The sequence below is a fragment of the Ranitomeya imitator genome, chromosome 1, assembly GCF_032444005.1.
Source record: "Ranitomeya imitator isolate aRanImi1 chromosome 1, aRanImi1.pri, whole genome shotgun sequence".
Classification (NCBI taxonomy): domain Eukaryota; kingdom Metazoa; phylum Chordata; class Amphibia; order Anura; family Dendrobatidae; genus Ranitomeya; species Ranitomeya imitator.
Window position 1 is genome coordinate 125,148,309 of NC_091282.1, and position 22,668 is coordinate 125,170,976.

At 46.0% G+C, this 22,668-nt stretch overlaps 1 protein-coding gene across 3 annotated transcripts in view; it reads right to left on the reverse strand.

Annotated features, from left to right (window-relative positions):
• ARHGEF28 (Rho guanine nucleotide exchange factor 28) overlaps window positions 1–22,210 on the reverse strand; it is a 262,171-nt gene extending 239,961 nt beyond the window's left edge. For 2 of the 3 annotated variants that reach the window (XM_069750470.1, XM_069750475.1), the window contains exon 1: window positions 22,092–22,179. The gene's annotated coding sequence lies outside the window, so the exon portion shown is untranslated. Of the gene's footprint in view, window positions 1–22,091 lie in introns of all 3 variants that reach the window. The other variant, XM_069750483.1, reaches the window with a different exon arrangement.
• Between the last annotated feature and the right edge of the window lie 458 nt (window positions 22,211–22,668).

Here is a 22,668-nt window from a genome sequence, read left to right on the forward strand (position 1 = left end):
TGAACATGAGATTTACATCAGTATTTGGGGGCTCTAGTTTAGAATTTCTAGATGTGAAAGTTTGGATTAGCGAAGGCACTATTGAAACGGAGATATTTAGAAAACCTTCAGTAACGAACTCTCTTTTACATTTTAAAAGTGTGCATCCTCATTACACCAAGACATCTCTCCCCTATAGCCAGTTTCTTAGGGTGAAAAGAGTTAATAGCAGTCAGGAGGGCTTTACACGTCAGTCACGCGAATTGTATAACAGATTTAGAGCCAGAGGTTATCCTCCCCCCGTTTTAGACCAGGCTTTGGCGAGGACAGTAGGAACAAATACTGAGGTAAACAGGGAAAGGTATCAGGACATGGTACCAGAAGCCAAACCCAGAAAATTCGTTTTCAGCTTTAAATATGGCCCCATGGACAAATGTATTAGAACCGCTATACACAAGCACTGGCACATCTTAGAAAGTGATCCGGTTTTATTTGATCCGGTAAATGCAGGTCCTCTGTTTGCTTGTCGTCGGGGCACGAACTTAAAAGACATTTTGGTGCACAATAGGGTTAAAACTAATCGTGAAAATTGGCTATCCCGGGGGATTCCACAGGGTAATATAAAGTGCGGCCATTGTAATTTCTGTAAATATCACCTTACAGGTACAACTCTGCAAATTGGCCCCATACACAAAGTAGTGAAAGATTTCATTTCTTGTAGGACCACATATGTGGTATATGTGTTGTTTTGCCCTTGTGGTCTCTATTACATAGGGAAAACTATCCGCCCTTTATTTGTCCGATTCAGGGAACATATTAGATCTGTCAGTACTGGTAAAGGAGTCCCAAGACTCATTAACCATATACGTAATGTTCATGACGGTGACGCGACTTGCATGCGATTCGCGGGAATAGAAAAAAATCGAGTTACCGGAACAAGGAGGAGACCACAATAGATTATTGTTAAGAAGTGAAGGAAGGTGGATATTAAGGGTTAATGCTACGGGTCCCTTGGGGCTCAATGAGAGAACCGATATGTCTGTTTTTTTATAATCATTTATGGTGTGTTCTGTATTTACTAAGGATTTAATCTCAATGTTGCTCTATTTAAGTTGTTTTTAATTGTTTTTATCCATTAGTAGGAATATGGTTAGTGGTGATGACTCCAGCTGGGCTTGCACTCCCGGAGCGGAAGTGTATTAGTAGAGGTATTGCCCACCTGCAGTCATCATTGGACCTGTTGAAGCGCAGGAGCGCAAAACAGCTGTCGTCCCTCCACTGCATCTCCCTGCCATGCTCTGTTTTTTATCGTAAGCCACTTTAATAAAGACCGGACTTGAACACACGGACGGTGAGTGCTCTCTCTTTTCTTCTATGGATTCATGTGGATTAGCTTTTTTTCTGTATGAGCACCCCTGGTCCGTAGTGGTAGTACACGTTCTTAAACCGAAGGGAGGTGAAACAGGAAGCTCAGACTGAGCAGTGTGCACGTCTTTTGTTCTACTGTGTTTATTTCCCTTTAACCCCTTAGTGACCGAGCCAAATTTTTGAAATCTGACCAGTGTCACTTTATGTGGTAATAACTCTGCAACGCTTCAACAAATCCCAGTGATTTTGAGACTATTTTTTCGTGACACATTATACTTTATGATAATGGTAAATTTTGTTCAACATTTTTTGTGTTTATTTATAAAAAATATCAAAAACTTGAGAAAAATGTTAAAAAATTAGCAATTTTCTAAATTTGAATGATTATCCTTTTAATCCAGATAGTCATACAACAGCAAACCATTAATAAATAACATTTCCCACATGTCTGCTTTACATCAGCACCATTTGTAAAATGTTATTTTATTTTGTTAGCATTTTAGGAGGTTTAAAAATGTAGCAGCAATTTTTCATTTTTTCAAAGAAATTTACAAAATTTATTTTTTTAGGGACTTATCCATGTTTGAAGTGACTTTAGGGGTCACATATATTGGGAAACCCACAAACATGATACCATTTTAAAAACAGCACCCCTAAACATATTGAAAACTGCGGTCAGGTAGTTTATTAACCCTTCAGGTGCTTTACAGGAATTAATGCAAAGTGGTATGACAGAAATGAAAATGTGTATTTTTACCACCTAAATGTTGCTAACTTCTAAACAGATTACTACAGCCGTCAGACTCTAAGGCCACTATTTGGTCATGAATTGCCATGGCAAACATCAGGACAACAAAATCATGATCTGAGGGCACCAATTGTGACAAAGAAGAAGCCCCCACACTCTGTTAACCATTTATAATGATGTAGTCACTATTGACAGCAGCATCTAAGGGGTTAAACAGATTTAGATGGTGCAAATACTGATCGTGGCTGATACAGCAAGTTGTCAGCTATAGTGTACAACCGACAGATGCTGGATTGTCATCTGTATGGGGAGGCTATTCTCTTATATCTCAGGTCAGTTAAAAGACGTATTGGCGGTCATTAAGGGGTTAAACAAAGTTTGGATTTTTTTCACCACTTACGGCAGATAAAAAAGAACCTAGACATGTTTGGTGTCTATGAACTCGTAATGATCTGGAGAAACATAATGTCAGGTCAGTTTTGCAATTTCACTGCACTTGGAATTTTTTTTCCTGTTTTCTAGTACACAACATGGTAAAACCAATGGTGCCGTTCAAAAGTACAACTCGTCCCGCAAAAAGCAAGCCCTCACATGGCCATATTGACGGAAAAATAAAAACAGTTATGGCTCTGGGAAGAAGGGAAGTGAAAAACCAAAACGTAAAAACGAAAATACCTCCGAGGATTAAGGCCATAATTGCTCTAAGAGCCTTAAAATTGTACGTATCCTCCATGGTAAAGCATGACCTTACCCCTATATCAGACGACAAGGAGAATAAATACTCATACTCTCCTTCAGACACTGGGGAATTATCTGACTCGGAAGAAACTTCTCTAGGTCTCTTCTTCCCTTTCCTCATTGTGACTTTAGGGAACCTTCAACTTCCCCAATGACAGACTTAAGATTCAGGGCGACAGGGTTTTCTCACAAATGTTTTTCAATATACAGGATGAACTGAGTTTTTTCTGCCATTCACCTGATAGCAGGGTTCTACACAGAACATATTCTCTATTATTTCTTTTAATGCTGGCTTTTTTTAAGCCTTTCCTAGTGACAAAATAAAAAGGAGGCCTTATTAACATGGTGAACACTGACGTAGATCACTCACAACCCGCTGTCACTTTAAGGCTGTGTGCACACGTTGCGGTTTTTTCGCGTTTTTTCCCGATAAAAACGCTATAAAACCGCAAAAAAAACGCATACAATAAGCATCCCATCATTTAGAATGAATTCCGCATGTTTTGTGCACATGATGCGTTTTTTTCCGCGAAAAAAACGCATCGCGGTAAAAACAACAGTATGTTCATTAATTTTGCGGGTTTTTTTGTGGATTTCCCATTACAAAATGCATTGGGAAGTGTCTGGAAAAAAAACGCGGCAAAAACGCATGCGTTTTTTTCCGGATTTCTTGCAGAAAATGTCCAGTTTTTCTCAGGAATTTTCTGCGAGAAATCCTGAACGTGTGCACATAGCCTAAGGGTTCTGACTGAAGGCTGGTCAGGGATGTACGATTGATCGTCTCTGGACGCTGAGGAGTCACTCTGCTCCTCTGGCTGGGTCTGCTGCAGCCCCTGCCACTTAAGCGAATGTTCCTCCTGTGTCCACACTGCTGAGGCCGTTGCTGATCTTCCATAGTTATGAAGAAAAAGAGCCAGAGCACAAGCGATCTACCTGTGGTCAGACCTAATTTTGAATGAGGGACCACTATGGCGTCTCATTCCTTTACACTCCTCCTCTGCCCCACCAGAAGCGTTACTGCCAGGCACATGCCCCTCTATGAGATGCCTCAGGGAGCGCCATTTTCCAAGAGTGCCGTCAGTGGTGAACGTCACCTCCATCTTCCCATCGCATCCCTCTCCCTGACGTCACAGGGTACGCCATTTCCGAGCACGCCCCACACAGTTTGGGGCAGCATGGTGGTTGGACACATGCAGGGATCAGTTACCACCGCCTACATGAACATATGAGCCCCCACTGGACCAGCAGACGGTGCTTCCAGCACCTGAAGCCAGCGTTACAGGCTCACAGCCATTCTTCCAGATGTTGAGACAGGTCTCAGGTAAGTTCTTTTTCAACAGCCATACTTCAGCATCAGGCCCCCATCAAGGACAGGGAACCACCTGATGTGGGTGGGGGGGGTGACATCACCGCTGTGCTCTGCTTTACAGCCGGTGCTGACACAGTCAGTGCAGGGAAGCTGACGGCGGGGGACGTGAGACATCAGAATGTGAGTATGTAGTTTTTTTTTTTTTACTTTTACAATGGTAACCAGGGTAAATATCGGGTTACTAAGCGTGGCCCTGCACTTAGTAACCTGATATTTACCCTGGTTACCCGGGGACTTTGGCATCGTTGAAGGCAGTTTCAACGATGCCAAAGTCGTTCCCTTGATCGTTGGTCGCTGGAGAGAGCTGTCTGTGTGACAGCTCTCCAGCGACGACACAACGACTTACCAACGATCACGGCCAGGTCGTATCGCTGGTCGTGATCGTTGGTAAGTCGTTTAGTGTAACGGTACCTTAAGCAAGCTTTTTGCTCATTTGTTAATTGGCAGCCTGTTTGGACAGGTCGATTATCAGGAAACGAGCGTTCCTTATCATTTCTGATAATCAGGCAATGTAAATCACCCTTAGTCAAAGCACTTTACTGCAAAGCAAGTGCAGCATGTAAGTAACTATCTAACAGTACACATACAGAAGAAAAGCGTATAATATGTCAATGGCACTTGTCTGTCGGGCAATGAAAAATTACTGTTGTCGCTAGAAATTAACAAGAATAATCTAAGAGCCCCTGGTGTAGTAGACACCGACTGTAACTGCCGTCCGTGCGTAAACATGCCAACAACAGAGATAAAGCCGTCAAGTAAGATAGAAATCTAACAGAAGTATCTCAGGCTCATACCATCATGATAACCACAAACATTAATGCACATTTCAGAATTTTCCATCCATCATTATGTTTCCATGAGATAACACGATGACAAAACAATCTCTCCCTAGAGGACAGAGAACCTAAGAAAACCTTGGTAAGTAATAACACATAATAACACATAACTTCTAACACATCGGTCCAGATCAAACCCTTGGAAGACAAGACGGTGGGAAGTGACATGATGCCAAGTCCTGTGCACATCGCATTGGTGGCTCAGTTATAGACTTTTCCACTTAATAATGCAGCCTGTAGTGCTACGGCACATTATTTTGCCCCCTATAATTTTGGTCACTGTAACTGAAACCCAACAGACCTCGAAGAATCCGTCGAGCCCTGTTGTACATACTGTGCATGTTCAGTTACGGACAGAATTTTAAAGTTCTTGGTTTCTATAGGACTCCAGAAATGTGAAAATAATAGCACAGATATGAACGAAGAAAAAAAACACCACCACGATCTCACATGCTATTGAAACGTCTGCTTGGTTTTCCTGGTCAAAGCGATCCGTTCACAGATCCATAGTGTGATGCAGTGACCCCTGTTACAGCTAGGGGGCGCTGTAGATACTCCTCAGGATGCGCGTGGAGGCGTATCTGTGATTATGATAGTGAAACCGTGACCGGCAGGATTGTAAATGGCCGGTGTGTGTCGCAGAGGGAATCTGCGCTGTAAGCGTGAAGTAAGGTTGTTCTGGGACCTGTAGTCCCCCAAGTATTTGTGTTTGTATACTTAAAAGGGAGGCTTGCAGGGTTAGCTTGAGAGGTGGGCGGGTCTGGCTAACCACACACACACCTCCCACCTATGGGAGGGATTACAGGTATATAATGTGACTATGGTGTGGTCACATGGGCTCTGTAGTAGAGAGTGTATGGACCTGAATGGTCTGTGTGTAAGATCCTGGAAGGTCTATGTGTTGGGAGATCCTGGGAGTAGGATCGGATCCCTGAAGAGCACATGGTGAGGCCTTGGATCTTATCTTGGATCCTGGGAGTAAGACTTCCTGAATAGCAAAAGGAGTGGCCATGTATGCAGAGTCTGGAACGGCTTTGGGGGAGGCTACAGCCCATCTGAGAATTTGGACTGTCAGGTGGCCTAGTGAGCAAGGCATTGTCCGGGACGGCAGCTTCCCTGGGAGAGAGAGAACTGACAGGAGTCAGCGAGTGGAGCAGGAGATCCCGTAAGGTACCTCCACAGACTGTTGGTGCTTATTGTGTTCCATGAACTAATGAATTGTGCGGCGTTAGGTCACCCATGGCAACTGGACGAAGTAAGGTCCAGCATGTTTAGTGTCTGAGTTAAAGCCGTTCACTATGAAGTGCTGTGGAGTATGTGTAACCCCTTAGTGACAGAGTCAATTCTGACCACTGTCACTTTATGAGGTTTTAACTCTGGAACGCTTCAACGGATCCCGCTGATTCTGAGATTGTTTTTTCGTGACATATTGTACTTCATGTTAGTGGTAACATTTCTTCGATATTACTTGTGATTATTTATGAAAAAAAACAGAAATATGGCTAAAATTTTTAAAATTTTGCAATTTTCAAACTTTGTATGTTTCTGCCCTTAAATCAGAGAGATATGTCACGAAAAATAGTTAATAAATAACATTTCCCACATGTCTACTTTACATCAGCACAATTTTGGAAACAAACTTTTTTTTTTGTTAGGGAGTTATAAGGGTTAAAAGTTGACCATCAATTTCTCATTTTTACAACACCATTATTTTTTAGGGACCACATCACATTTGAAGTCATTTTGAGGGGTCTATATGATCGTTATTTTCTAAGGCCATGTTCACACCATCCTTTTTTTAATGCGGAATCGCCGCGATTTTCCCGCTGCGGGTCCACAGCTGTTTTCCATGCAGGGTACATTACAATGTACCCTATGGAAAACAGGAACTGCTGTGCCCACATTGCGGAAAATCGCGAAAAAAGCCACGCTGAATAGCCGCGGTAAAAAAAGAAGTACCATGTCACTTCTTTTTGCGGAACTGCAGCGGTTCTGCACCCATTGACCTCCATTGTGAGGTCAAACCCGCAGTAAAACCCGCAGATGAAAAAAATATCTGCGGGTTTTCTGCGGTTTGTGGTGCAGAACCGCTGCAGTGTGGCTGCCCCCCGTGCCCCAATCCCACCCCCCCATGCTCCGATGCCACACACCCCCCCCCCCCCCGTGCCCTCATCTCCCCCCCTTATACTTACCCGGCCTCCCGGTGTCCGTCCGGCCGTCTTCTCCCTGGGCGCAGCCAATTCTTTATTTTTTTATTGTCCCTACCTATGGGGGTGACAAAGGGGGGGGGGGCAGATTCGGCGGGAGCACTGCGCATGCGCCCGCCATTTTGGAAGATGGCGGCGCCCAGGGAGAAGACGGACGGACGGACACCGGGTAAGTATAAGGGGGAGAGATGAGGGCACGGGGGGGCGTCGGAGCACGGGGGGGTGGCATCGAAGCATGGGGGGGTGGGATTGGGGCACGGGGGGCAGCCACACTGCAGCGGTTCTGCACCACAAACCGCAGTAAAACCTGCAGATATATTTTTCATCTGCAGGTTTTACTGCGGGTTTGACCTCACAATGGAGGTCAATGGGTGCAGAACCGCTGCAGTTTTGCAAAAAGAAGTGACATGGTACTTCTTTTTTACCGCAGCTATTCAGCGCGGCTTTTTTTCCCGATTCCCGCATCATGTGCACAGTGGTTCCTGTTTTCCATAGGGTACAGTGTACTGTACCCTGCATGGAAAACAGCTGCGGAGCCGCAGCGGCAAAATCGCGGCGGTTCCGCAGTAAAAAACGCACTGTGTGAACATGGCCTAAGTGTGACACCATTCTAAAAACTGCATCCCTCAAGGTTCTCAAAACCACATTCAAGAAGTTTATTAACCCTTTACGTGCTTCACAGGAACTGAAACAATGTGGAAGGAAAAAATTAACCCCTTTACCCCCAAGGGTGGTTTGCACGTTAATGACCGGGCCAATTTTTACAATTCTGACCACTGTCCCTTTATGAGGTTATAACTCTGGAACGCTTCAATGGATCCTGGTGATTCTGACATTGTTTTCTCGTGACATATTGTACTTCATAACAATGGTAAAAATTCTTTGATAGTACCTGCGTTTATTTGTGAAAAAAACGGAAATTTGGCGAAAATTATGAAAATTTCGCAATTTTCCAACTTTGAATTTTTATGCAATTAAATCACAGAGATATGTCACACAAAATACTTAATAAGTAACATTTCCCACGTCTACTTTACATCAGCACAATTTTGGAACCAAAATTTTTTTTTGTTAGGGAGTTATAAGGGTTAAAATTTGACCAGCAATTTCTCATTTCTACAACACCATTTTATTTTAGGGACCACATCTCATTTGAAGTCATTTTGAGGGGTCTATATGATAGAAAATACCCAAGTGTGACACCATTCTAAAAACTACACCCCTCAAGGTGCTCAAAACCACATTCAAGAAGTTTATTAACCCTTCTGGTGCTTCACAGGAATTTTTTGAATGTTTAAATAAAAATGAACATTTAACTTTTTTTCACAAAAAATTTAATTCAGCTCCAATTTGTTTTATTTTACCAAGGGTAACAGGAGAAAATGGACCCCAAACATTGTTGTACAATTTGTCCTGAGTATGCCAATACCCCACATGTGGGGGTAAACCACTGTTTGGGCGCATGGCAGAGCTCGGAAGCGAAGGAGTGCCATTTGACTTTTCAATGCAAAATTGACTGGAATTGAGATGGGACGCCATGTTTCGTTTGGAGAGCCCCTGATGTGGCTAAACATTGAAACCCCCCACAAGTGACACCATTTTGGAAAGTAGACCCCCTAAGGAACTTATCTAGAGGTGTGGTGAGCACTTTGACCCACCAAGTGCTTCACAGAAGTTTATAATGTAGAACCGTAAAAATAAAAAATCATATTTTTTCACAAAAATTATCTTTTCGCCCCCAATTTTTTATTTTCCCAAGGGTAAGAGAAGAAATTGGACCCCAAAAGTTGTTGTACAATTTGTCCTGAGTACGCTGATACCCCATATGTGGGGGTAAACCACTGTTTGGGCGGATGGGAGAGCTCGGAAGGGAAGGAGCGCCGTTTGACTTTTCAAAGCAAAATTGACAGGAATTGAGATAGAACGCCATGTTGCGTTTGAAGAGCCACTGATGTGCCTAAACATTGAAACCCCCCACAAATGACACCATTTTGGAAAGTAGACCCCCTAAGGAACTTATCTAGAGGTGTGGTGAGCACTTTGACCCACCAAGTGCTTCACAGAAGTTTATAATGCAGAGCCGTAAAAATAAAACAACATTTTTTTCCCACAAAAATTATTTTTTTAGCCCCCAGTTTTGTATTTTCCTGAGGGTAACAGGAGAAATTGGACCCCAAAATTTGTTGCCCAATTTGTCCTGAGTGCGATGATACACCATATGTGGGGGGAACCACTGTTTGGGCACATGGGAGGGCTCAGAAGGGAAGGAGTGCCATTTGAATGCAGACTTAGATGGAATGGTCTGCACGTGTCACATTGCGTTTGCAGAGCCCCTAATGTACCTAAACAGTAGAAACCCCCCACAAGTGACACCATTTTGGAAAGTAGACCCCCTTAGGAACTTATCTAGATGTGTGCTGAGCACTTTGACCCACCAAGGGCTTCACAGAAGTTTATAATGGAGAGCCGTAAAAATAAAACAAAAATCTTTCCCCCCAAAATTATTTTTTAGCCCCCAGTTTTGTATTTTCCCGAGGGTAAGAGGAGAAATTCGACCCCAAAAGTTGTTGTCCAATTTGTCCTGAGTACGCTGATACCCCGTATGTTGGGGGAAACCACCGTTTGAGCGCATGGCAGAGCTCGGAAGGGAAAGAGAGCCATTTGGAATGCAGACTTAGATGGAATGGTCTGCAAACGTCACATTGCGTTTGCAGAACCCCTAATGTACCTAAACAGTAGAAACCCCCCACAAGTGACCCCATATTGGAAACTAGACCCCCCAGGGAACTAACCTAGATGTGTTGTGAGAACTTTGAACCCCCAAGTGTTTCACTACAGTTTATAACGCAGAGCCGTGAAAATAAAAAATCTTTTTTTTTCCCACAAAAAATATGTTTTAGCCCCGAGTTTTGTATTTTCCCAAGGGTAACAGGAGAAATTGGACCCCAAAAGTTGTTGTCCTATTTGTCCTGAGTACGCTGATACCCCATATGTTGGGGTAAACCCCTGTTTGGGCACACGGGAGAGCTCGGAAGGGAAGAAGCACTGTTTTACTTTTTCAACGCAGAATTGGCTGGAATTGAGATCGGACGCCATGTCGCGTTTGGAGAGCCCCTGATGTGCCTAAACAGTGGAAACCCCACAATTATAACTGAAACCCTAATCCAAACACACCCCTAACCCTAATCCCAACAGTAACCCTAACCACACCTCTAACCCAGACACACCCCTAACCCCAACCCCATTCCCAACTGTAAATGTAATCTAAACCCTAACTGTAACTTTAGCCCCAACCCAAACTGTAGCCCTAGCCCTAACCCTAATCCTAACCCTAGCCCTAACCCTAGCCCTAGCCCTAACCCTAGCCCTAGCCCTAACCCTAGCCCTAACCCTAACCCTAACCCTAGCCCTAACCCTAACCTTAGCCCTAACCCTAGCCCTAGCCCTAGCCCTAGCCCTAACCCTAACCCTAGCCCTAACGGGAAAATGGAAATAAATACATTTTTTTAATTTTTCCCTAACTAAGGGGGTGATGAAGGGGGGTTTGATTTACTTTTATAGCGAGTTTTTTAGCGGATTTTTATGATTGGCAGCCGTCACACACTGAAAGACGCTTTTTATTGCAAAAAATATTTTTTGCGTTACCACATTTTGAGAGCTATAATTTTTCTATATTTTGGTCCACAGAGTCATGTGAGGTCTTGTTTTTTGCGGGACGAGTTGACGTTTTTATTGGCAACATTTTTGGGCACGTGACATTTTTTGATCGCTTTTTATTCCGATTTTTGTGAGGCAGAATGACCAAAAACCAGCTATTCATGAATTTCTTTTGGGGGAGGCGTTTATATCGTTCCGCGTTTGGTAAAATTGATAAAGCAGTTTTATTCTTCGGGTCAGTACGATTACAGCGATACCTCATTTATATCATTTTTTTATGTTTTGGCGCTTTTATACGATAAAAACTATTTTATAGAAAAAATAATTATTTTGGCATCGCTTTATTCTCAGGACTATAACTTTTTAATTTTTTTGCTGATGATGCTGTATGGCGGCTCGTTTTTTGCGGGACAAGATGACGTTTTCAGCGGTACCATGGTTATTTATATCTGTGTTTTTGATCGCGTGTTATTCCACTTTTTGTTCGGCGGTATGATAATAAAGCGTTGTTTTTTGCCTCTTTTTTTTTTTTTCTTACGGTGTTTACTGAAGGGGTTAACTAGTGGGCCAGTTTTATAGGTCGGGTCGTTACGGACGCGGCGATACTAAATATGTGTACTTTTATTGTTTGTTTTTTTTTTATTTAGATAAAGAAATGTATTTATGGGAATAATATTTTTTTTTTTTTTCATTATTTTGGAATATTTTTTTTTATTTTTTTTTTACACATTTGAAAATTTTTTTTTTTACTTTTTTACTTTGTCCCAGGGGGGGGACATCACAGATCGGTGATCTGACAGTGTGCACAGCACTCTGTCAGATCACCGATCTGATAGCAGTGCAGGCTGCTTCACAGTGCCTGCTCTGAGCAGGCTCTGTGAAGCCACCTCCCTCCCTGCAGGACCCGGATCCGCGGCCATCTTGGATCCGGGGCTCGAGCAGGGAGGGAGGGAGGTAAGACCCTCGCAGCAACGCGATCACATCGCATTGCAGCGGGGGGGCTCAGGGAAGCCCGCAGGGAGCCCCCTCCCTGCGCGGTGCTTCCCTGCACCGCCGGCACATCGCGATCATCTTTGATCGCGGTGTGCCAGGGGTTAATGTGCCGGGGGCGGTCCGTGACCGCTCCTGGCACAGTGTCGGATGTCAGCTGCGATAGGCAGCTGACACCCGGCCGCGATCGGCGGCGCTCCCCCCGTGAGCGCCGCCGATCGCGCTGGACGTACTATCCAGTCCATGGTCATAGGGGCCCACCCCACATGGACGGGATAGTACGTCCGATGTCAGAAAGGGGTTAACATTTAACTTTTTTTTGCAAACATTTTAATTCAGAACCATTTTTTTTTTTATTTTCACAAGTGTAAAAACAGAAATGTAACCATAAATATTGTTATTCAATTTCTTCTGAACACGCCAATACCCCATATTTGGGGGTAAACCACTTTTTGGGCGCACCGCAGAGCTTGGAAGAGAAGGAGTGCCGTTTTACTTTTTCAATATAGAATTGGCTGGAATTGAGATCGGACGCCATGTCACGTTTGGAGAGCTCCTGATGTGCCTAGACAGTGGAAACCCCACAAGGGATCCCATTTTGGAAACTAGACCCCTTAAGGAACTTATTTAGATGTGTGGTGAGCACTTTAAACCCCCAGGTGCTTCACAGAAGTTTATAACGTAGAGCAGTGAAAATTTTTCCACAAAAAAGATATTGTAGCCCCCAAGTTTTTATTTTCACAAGGGTAACAGGAGAAATTGGACCTCAATAGTTGTTGTCCAATTTATCCCGACTACGCTGATGTGCCATATGTGGGGGTAAACCACTGTTTGGGCGCACGGCAGAGCTCAGAAGGGAAGGAGCGCCGTTTTGGAATGCAGACTTAGATAGGATGGTCTGTGGGCGTTATGTTGCGATTGCAGAGCCCCTGATGTACCTAAACAGTAGTAACCCCCACAAGTGACCCCATTTTGGAAACTAGACCCCCCAAGAACCTTATCTAGATGTGTGGTGAGAACTTTGAATGCCCAAGTGCTTCACAGAAGTTTAGAATGCAGAGTCGTGAAAATAAAAAATAATTTTTTTCTCCACAAAAAAGATTTTGTAGCCCCCAAGTTTTTATTTTCACAAGGATAACAGGAGAAATTGGACCCCAAAAGTTGTTGTCCAATTTATCCAGAGTACGCTGATGCCCGATATGTGGGGGTAACCCACTGTTTGGGCACATGGCAGAGCTCAGAAGGGAGGGAGCACCATTTGACTTTTTGAGCGCAAAATTGGCTGTTGTGTTTGGAGACCCCCTGATGTACCTAAACAGTGGAAACCCCCCAATTCTAGCTCCAACCCTAACAAACTCCTAACCCTAATCCCAACCCGATCCATAATCCTAATCACAACCCTAACGATAATCACAACCCTAATGTCAACCCTAACCATAACCCTAATCAAAACCCTAAAGCCAACACACCCCTAATCCTAATCTCAACCCTAACCTAAAACCTAACCCTAATCCCAATACACCCCTAATCCCAACCCTAACCTTAACCCTAATCCCAAACCTATCCTTAATCCCAAGCGCAACCCTAATGCCAACCCTAACCCTAATACCAACCCTAATCCAAACCCTAATCCCAAACCCAAACCTAACCCTAATCCCAAACCTAACCCTAATCCCAAACCTAACCCTAATACTAACCCTAATCCAAACCCTAATCCCAACTCTAACCCTAACGTTAGCCGCTACCCTAGCCCTAACTTTAGCCCCAACCCTAACTTTAGCCCCAACCCTAAAGCTACTTTCACGCTTGCGTCGTTTGGCATCCGTCGCAATCCGTCATTTTGGACAAAAAACGGATCCTGCAAATGTGGTCGCAGGATGCGTTTTTTGCCCATAGACTTGTATTGTCGACGGATCGCGACGGATGGCCACACGTCGCGTCCGTCGTGCACTGGATCAGTTGTGTTTTGGCGGACCGTCGGCACAAAAAAAACGTTCAATGCAACTTTTTTTTGTACGTTGCGTCCACCATTTCCGACCACGAATGCGTGGCCGTAACTCCGCCCCCTCCTCCCCAGGACATAGATTGGGCAGCAGATGCGTTGAAAAACTACATCCGCTGCCCACGTTGTGCACAATTTTCACAACGTGCGTCGGTATGTCGGGCCGACGCATTGCGACGGCCCCGTACCGACGTAAGCGTGAAAGAAGCCTAACCCTAAATTTAGCCCCAACCCTGTATTTAGCCCCAACCCTAACCCTAAATTTAGCCCCAACCCTAACCTTAAATTTAGCCCCAACCCTAACCCTAATTTTAGCCCCAACCCTAACCCTAATTTTAGCCCCAACTGCTCTTCTCCTGCCGACCGGCAGATGGCGGCAGATGGCGACAGATGGCGGGCGCACTGCACATGCGCCCGCCATTTTGTTTCTCAAAGAAGACGCCGGCGGCCCGAAAAAGAAGCAGGAGGACCCAGGGACACCGGTAAGTATAATAGGGTCCCCGAATCCCCCTATTTCTCTGTCCTCTGATGTCATCAAAGGACAGAGAATTACAAATCGCCTTTTTTTTTTTGCTTGCGGTCGCCGGTAAACAGTTAATTATCGGCGATCGCAAAACAGGGGTCGGTAAAACCGACCCCGATCATGTTCTTTGGGGTCTCGGCTACTCCCGGCAGCTGAGACCCCAAAGATCCTCCCTGTGCCGGCCGGCGGGCGCATTGCGCATGCGCCCGCCATTTTTTTGCCGGAAAAAGATGGCGGAGCCACGAGGAGCACCGGGGGAGACAGGTGAGTATCGGGGGGCTGTCTGGGACCCCTTTTCTCTATCCTCTGATGGGCGATCACATCGGAGGACAGAGAAATTTAAAGGGAAATCGCGTTTTTGTTTTTTGCAATCGCCGGTAAACGGTTAATTACCGGCGATCGCAAAAGCGGGGTCAGTAAAATCGACCCGAATCATGTTCTGTGGCGTCTCGGCTACCCCCGGCAACCGAGACCCCAGAGAAAATCCGACTCTGGGGGGCGCTATTTACTTTTTCCACAGCACCGTTAATTAACGGCGCTGTGGTTTAAGTACCCTTAACTGCCACCGTTAAAAGGCGTATCGGCGGTCGTTAAGGGGTTAAGCCTGTGATAGATATATATATATATATATATATATATATATATATATATATATATATATATATATATATATATATATAACATGAGCTCAAGTGGTTTATGACTGCATAATAAACCAAATAGAGTGTTTTGATGTGAAAAACCCGTGCCTGTCGGAGTTTATCCCGTTGCCAATCGAGTGTCCCCAATACATTCAGTAAGCGCTATCTCACAATAGGTTTTCAAAAGGAGCTTCAATTAGGATCGGAATTCATTTTTTTCAACAGAAGAAACAGGCTAATTTTTCAATACTGTTGAACAAGAGCGACGAGATGAGTCTTTCATGTCACATATTTGCGTTTCCGTGCGGTGGCCACACACGTCATCCACATACAATGCATGTCCCTGCGTCCCCAATGTTAAAGATAGGTACGCAGGGAAAAGCAGGACGCATACAGAAGTAGGCGGAGCTACAGGGAGGAAGAACGCTGCCATCTGCAGCCCTCCTGAACGCAAATGTGAACACGGCCTTAGAGAATGCCGATCTCTCCAAAACAGGGCTTCCCTAACTCATTAGAGATAAGGGCTCATGTGGCCTAGCCCAAGATGCTGTGTACTTGTTTATCCTCACCGGGTCGGCTATTGTCAAGCCGAACAACACGTCCCAGAGTCACCAACAACAGATCCAGAGTCGCACCACCCTATTCAGACTTTCTCTAAGAATTCGCAGTTTCACTTCCACCCAAACTCTCCTTCGACTCCTCCCAACCGCCAAAATCCCCCCCTCCCACACTCCAACTCTGGACTTTCGCCGCTGCCCTCTACAGGCCAGATAATATATTACATCACAAATCTGCAAAAAAAAAAATCGCAGTAGGTGCTCTGAACTGAGTCAAAATGTGAAATAATAGCTGCAACAGCAGGCAGTTTTATTTGTCAAAGGTCCGGGTTGTGGTGCAATAATCAGCGTCTGCAGACGATAGTGAAGCATTGTGGAAGTTCACTGCAAGTTTGGGGCTGCATTTCAGCAAATGGAGTTGGCAGTTTGGGTTCCAGTACCATCTCTATGCTGACGACACCCAATTATACACTTCTTCCCCTGACATCACCCCTACCCTAATTCAAAATACCAAGGATTGTCTGTCTGCTGTCTCTAACATCATGTCCTCCCTCTATCTGAAACTAAATCTCTCCAAAACTGAACTACTTGTGTTTCTCCCTTCTACTAACCTCACTCTACCCAACATCGAAATTACCCTGGAGGGTTCAACCATAACTCCCAAGCAGCATGCCCGCTGTCTTGGGGTCATATTCGACACCAAACTTTCCTTTACTCCCTATATCCGATCACTCACTCGCTCTTGTCACCTGCATCTTAAAAACTTCTCCAGAATCCGACCTTTTCTCACCTTTGAAACTGCTAAGACTCTTACTGTCGCTCTTATTCATTCTCGTCTGGACTACTGCAACTCTCTTCTGATCGGTCTCCCTCTTTCCAAACTTTCTCCTCTCCAATCCATCTTAGGCTACTTTCACACTAGCGTTAACTGCAATCCGTCACAATGCGTCGTTTTGCAGAAAAAACGCATCCTGCAAAAGTGTTTGCAGGATGCGTTTTTTCTCCATTGACTAACATTACGCGACGCATTGCGACGGATTGCCACACGTCGCAACCGTCGCGCGACGGTTGCGCCGTGTTTCGGCCGACCGTCGGCCGCAAAAAACGTTCCATGTAACATTTTTTGCAGCCGACGGACCGTCTTTTCCGACCGCGCATGCGCGGCCGGAACTCCTCCCCCACCTCCCCGCACCTCACAATGGGGCAGCGGATGCGCTGAAAAGCAGCATCCGCTGCACCCGTTGTGCGGCGGAGGCAACGCTAGCGTCGGTAACCTCGGCCCGACGCACTGCGACGGGCCGAGCCCGACGCTAGTGTGAAAGAAGCCTTAAATGCGGCAGCCAGGTTCATATTTCTGTCCAGCCGCTTCACCGATGCCTCCATCTTGTGCCAGTCATTACACTGGTTACCCATTCGCTACAGGGTCCAGTATAAACTCATCTCTCTCTCCCACAAAGCCCTTCACAGTTCTGCACCACCTTATATCTCCTCTCTCATCTCTGTCTATCGCCCTACACGTGCCCTCCATTCTACAAATGACCTAAGACTAACATCCCCTGTAATCCGAACCTCGCACCTCCGTCTCCAAGACTTCTCTCGTGCTGCGCCAGCTCTCTGGAATGCACTTCCCCAGACGATCAGACTGATACCTAGCCCCGACCTATTCAAGCGCACTTTAAAAACCTATCTCTTCAAACAAGCCTACCACATCAACTACTCGGTAAACTAACTTTGCCCTGTTCCATCCTTCCAAATATTACTCTGAATCTGCACCCTACTATTCATCTGTCTCCACACCCTCCATACACATGATAACTGCACTTGATACTTGACTATTACACTTAAACACACGGGCTGATGACCGGATCATGCAGCTTTATATGAAAATCCCTATTTATTATAATTGCCAGACCTGAAATAACAAGCACTTTTCACCTATTGTGTCCCCCCATTTCCTTGTAGATTGTAAGCTTGCGAGCAGGGACCTCACCCCTAATGTCACTGTTTAAATTGTCTTAACTTGTACTGAATTTATTGTTTGTACATGTCCCCGCTTAATTGTAAAGTGCTGCGGAATATGTTGGCGCTATATAAATAAAAATTATTATTATAATTATTATTTGGTAAAGATTAATGGTGTGTTCAATGCTGAAAAATACAGGCAGACACTTTCTGAGATTTACATGAAGTGACAGAAGGATTTACACAAGCCAACAGAAGATCTGTGGTTAGTTCTCCAAGATGTTTGGGGAAACCTCCCTGCTGAGTTCCTTAAAAAAAACTGTAATCTACTTTTAAATGCATTCTTACTTTGCGTTTCTTATTTTCTAAACACCTGTCTAAAATTTTTGCACAGTGCTGTATACCGGCCTGACGGATGCTACAATGATACTTCAGGCATGCGTTGGACAATTGTGGCCCCCATAGATAACTGATGTATACACCAAAAGCCTTCCTGTGATCTAGGCATGTGTATGGCACTTGCAAGATGTGGCTGGCCTAACTGCAAACCATGATACTAAACATTGTATCAATATATAAAAATCATATGGGAGCCCTATTCCCAGTAGTATAAACTCTGTTGTTTTTGTTGCACTTTGTGTGAAAACCCACAGCATTTAACTGTTCAAGTAAAGAGGATCTGATTCCAAGAAACCTCCTGCCCCTATGTGTTTAATGACTGCAGAACAGTGACAGTTTGGGATCATTTTTTTCCATATACACTTTTATTGGGAGACTGAAAAAACACAATTGCTTTTTTTAAGTGCAGAATTGCGGCGTTTCTGCACAAAAAAATAACATCAAGTCAGCACTAAAAGGCATGATATTAAAAAAAAAAGGCATTTAAAAAAAGCAAGGAAAACGCAATAAACAGAGGAAATTGTTATAGTGTATTATGATGCGGACATCTGAGGAAAACATGCAATAAAGAGCAGCAGCATTTCCGCGTGTGGGAACATGGCCTTAGCGGCATGTACATCATTGCCAAAAGATCTACGGTATATCAGGGCAACCGAACAAGGAAACAAGACCCAAACACTACAATGGCTCATCCTGATCAACAAAACAGTCACAGATTGCCACTACTGCAACTATTTTTCGCCAGCGTGAGATCATTGAGCTCAATGCCAGGTGTCTGCTGGTGTGGTGTAAAGCTGAGTGGCATTGGGGTCTAATGAATAAAACAAACAAAAGAAAAAAAAAAAAAGAATCTGGCCTTGTAAGTCACTTTCTTTTTCAACTTGTGGTATTCGCTGATGGGTTTTTGCGCCAAAATCAAACGCGCATGAGTGATTCTTGAATATTGCGCAAAGCCCAATTTTTTTTTTTCTTGTCTCTAACTGGTTTTGCAACTTTTTTTTTTTTTTTTTATTACCGAAAAAGCTGCAATTTCTGAAAAATGTGGCAAAAAATGCACATTAAAAAACCCAAAAACAACTAGTGTCCATAATATCACTCCATGAGGGACTGGAGTACAGATCAGTATATATATATATATATTGCAAAAGTCATTTCATGAATCGGTCTATCGGTCATCGCAAGACGGATGCGAAGTGTGGAAATCCGTCGCAAATGCGTCGTCAATAGAAGTCTATGGGGAAAAAACGCATCCTGCAAGCACTTTTGCAGGATGCGTTTTTTCTGCAAAACGACGCATTGTGACGGATTTAAAAAAACGCTAGTGTGAAAGTAGCCTAAAACATCTGGATAAGCCATATTGAAGTAAAAATCAGAAAACTAAAAAGACAACAACTGGAATAAAAGGCACAAATCATTTGCTTAATTTTTTGCAAATGAGAAAGTCACCAATTGGTGCAGGCATTCCTGCCTAAAAACTGATGAATCGTGTCCATGGAGTAATAGATGACACCACTGTCATGATAAATATAGGAATGGTGAAGACCAGAAAATGTCCTCTCTGAATAAGGAGTCAACCAGAGGAAGAAAGAAAAACACAGAAAACGGTCTCTCACTATTGAGTTGGATCCGAATTTCATCAATTTTTTTTTTTGTAAATCAAAGTTTAGGAGCTAAGGGTATTTTTTTATGGTTTGCACTTGGCCCATTAGATGTAGTGAAACCTTAACCTATCGCCACTCTCTGCAGGATTCTGCGCCATTCCACTCCACGTCTCAGCGACGTCACCGCTCTGCAGAATGTCTGGGTCATGCTGAGCTCTGCGTGACGCGGGAGTGACTTTTATAATGAAAGCCTATGGAGCGCCAGAACGAGGCGTCAGACTTCCATCGTGAACGAGACGTCCAGAACGACACAGAGCATAGAGTGACTCCGAGAGTCTGAAGGGCGGTGACGTCACTGAGAAGGAGAGCAGAACGGCGCTGATCCCGGAGAAGGTGGCGCTAGTACACTCCCACTACATCACATGTGCACAGGTTTATAAAAACGAAAGCTTCATGGCAGGGCTTCCTAAAGAAAGTGTCGTTTCACCACAGACATTTATGACATATCCAAAGGATAGCCCAGAAATGTCTCAAAGAAGTGGGTCCTGCCTGAGGGAACAGCATCTGCCTCCAGACCAGGGTTCCTGCAGTCACGGGAGAGGCCACCGCCACAGCCACCGGAGGAGGAGAGGCGGCCGCCACAGCCACCGGAGGAGGAGAGGCCACCACAGCCACCGGAGGAGGAGAGGCCGCCGCCACAGCCACCGGAGGAGGAGAGGCCACCACAGCCACCGGAGGAGGAGAGGCCGCCGCCACAACCACCGGAGGAGGAGAGGCCGCCGCCACAACCACCGGAGGAGGAGAGGCCGCCGCCACAGCCACCGGAGGAGGAGATGCCGCCGCCACAGCCACCGGAGGAGGAGATGCCGCCGCCACAGCCACCGGAGGAGGAGAGGCCACCACAGCCACCGGAGGAGAGGCCGCCGCCACAGCCACCGGAGGAGGAGAGGCCACCACAGCCACCAGAGGAGGAGAGGCCGCCGCCACAGCCACCGGAGGAGGAGAGGCCGCCACAGCCACCGGAGGAGGAGAGGCCACCACAGCCACCGGAGGAGAAGAGGCCACCACAGTCACTGGAGGCAGAGAGGCCACCACAGTCACTGGGAGGCAGAGAGGTGCCCACAGCCACCGGAGGCAGAGAGGCCGCCGCCACAGCCACGGGAGGAGAGGCCACCAGTGTTACAGCAGGAGAGGCAGCCGCCACAGTCATCGGAGGAGAGGCGGCTGCCCCAGTCACCGGAGGAGGCCGCCACAGCCACGAGAGGAGGAGAGGCCGCCAGTGTCACAGCAGGAGAGACAGTCACAGCCACGGGAGGAGGAAAGGCAGCCAGTCACAGGAGAGATGACCACAGTCACAGGAGGAGAGACAACCACAGTCACAGGGGAAGAGGTGACCAGCTATGTGCAGCGTTTTATCCATTCACTATTTCTGGGCGTTCCAAATGCATTCATTAAGTGTGACCGCCTCTCCTGTCCCTGCAGCCCGGACACCAGTCAGGAGGAACAGGGGCCCCATTCTGGAGCTAGACGAGGGTTTGGGGCACATCCTGAGGATGCCATAAATGTCTGTTGTGAGACAACCCCCTTTAATTGAATTCAGTTCTTCCAGCCCCACGGTAACAATTCCGGGAAGTTTCTTTCCTGTTTCTGCAGGACAATGCCCTCATGAACAAAGCGAAGGCCGGAAAAATACATTGGGAAAAAAGGCCGCATTTACCGGGAATGTCTACCATATCGAATTAGCAATGGCTGCAACATTTACTAAATCTGGAAAGAACCCGCTGGTACACAACTAGTTACACGAGACGTTCCTACTGAGAAAACATCTACTGAACAGTCACAGTCTCCACAGAAAGTCCTGGCGTAAAGGAAAGTGGAGCTGCTCCTGAGTGGTTGCCATGGGCGACTACTCCATTTCTCCCTTGCACCAGACCTGATACCTCTCCCACGAGAAGTTTTAGCATCTGAGAAAAAAAAAGTGGAAAAGTCTATCTGGCTCCATTCTAGGGCATCTGTCAGTAGGGCCGCGCCATACCCTAATAATGTGCCAATGGGTGCACATCCCGTGCGGGCACAGTATAAGCAGTGGGCACTGAGCAGCCAGCCTCCTGACTCTGCACATCAGTGGTATTCCACACACAGCGCCCCCTTGTTTGCAGCCAGAGCCTGGTAGTGCAGCTCAGCCTCAGTCACACAGGACAATGTAGATTTCCATCTTGTCCATAGGTTTCCTTGTGCACATGGTCAATGGAGCCTCGAAGGGTGAAGCCCACCATGATGGGAAGGGACTTGCTCCATCCCCCCAGTAGCCCCCTATGGAAGAACAGTTTTATAGATTTGGTGTAAGCTGCCATATGTAAAACAATACAGCCCCCCATCCCCTAAAATACCTCAGCCTGAAAGATTCTGGAGGTTTCCAGTCTGGGGCGAGGATGGCGCTCACCTGTCACACAGTACTGGAGAGAACCATGGCAGGACAAGAGGGCACATGGGCAGCCCACAGCGGGCACGTACCGGTGAGCGGGGCAGCTCCAGGCGTCAGTCCTGTAACAGGTGCCGCGGACCTCCCGCTGCCTCCGGTCTCCGTGCAGCAGCTCCACAGCCGGCGGCTCCGCTGTGACTGAGGCTCCGGGGGAGGCGGAGGACGAGCAGCCGCTGTGTCCCGTCCCTCCCAGTGTGGCCGCCTGTCCCTCCCCGGTGTCCGGCCTCGCAGTGCGCCACCTAGAGGGCAGCATGTGCCAGGGACAGTCCGTGCACACGGAGCGGCAGGATACATGGCACCGCCGTCTGGCTGTCATTTTTTTTTCTAAACTTTTGTAGTAAACTCCTGAGTGCCTAATGCTGCTGTAGGATACTGGCAGGTGCCCAGAGGCGCAGCGAGGGTCCAGGGGGGGGAGAAGCTTCTGAGTGGGCCCCTAACCAGATAACCTTCATTACAACTCGATGACGCCCCCTAATAGTGGAGGAGACCCTCAGCAGATGACCGCGCTGTTACTGAAGATAATCTCTATATAACGACCAACATGGATATTACCGCCATATGGTCAGTGGTAGACACCAGCCCTACAGAGCATATATCACAGCACAGTTA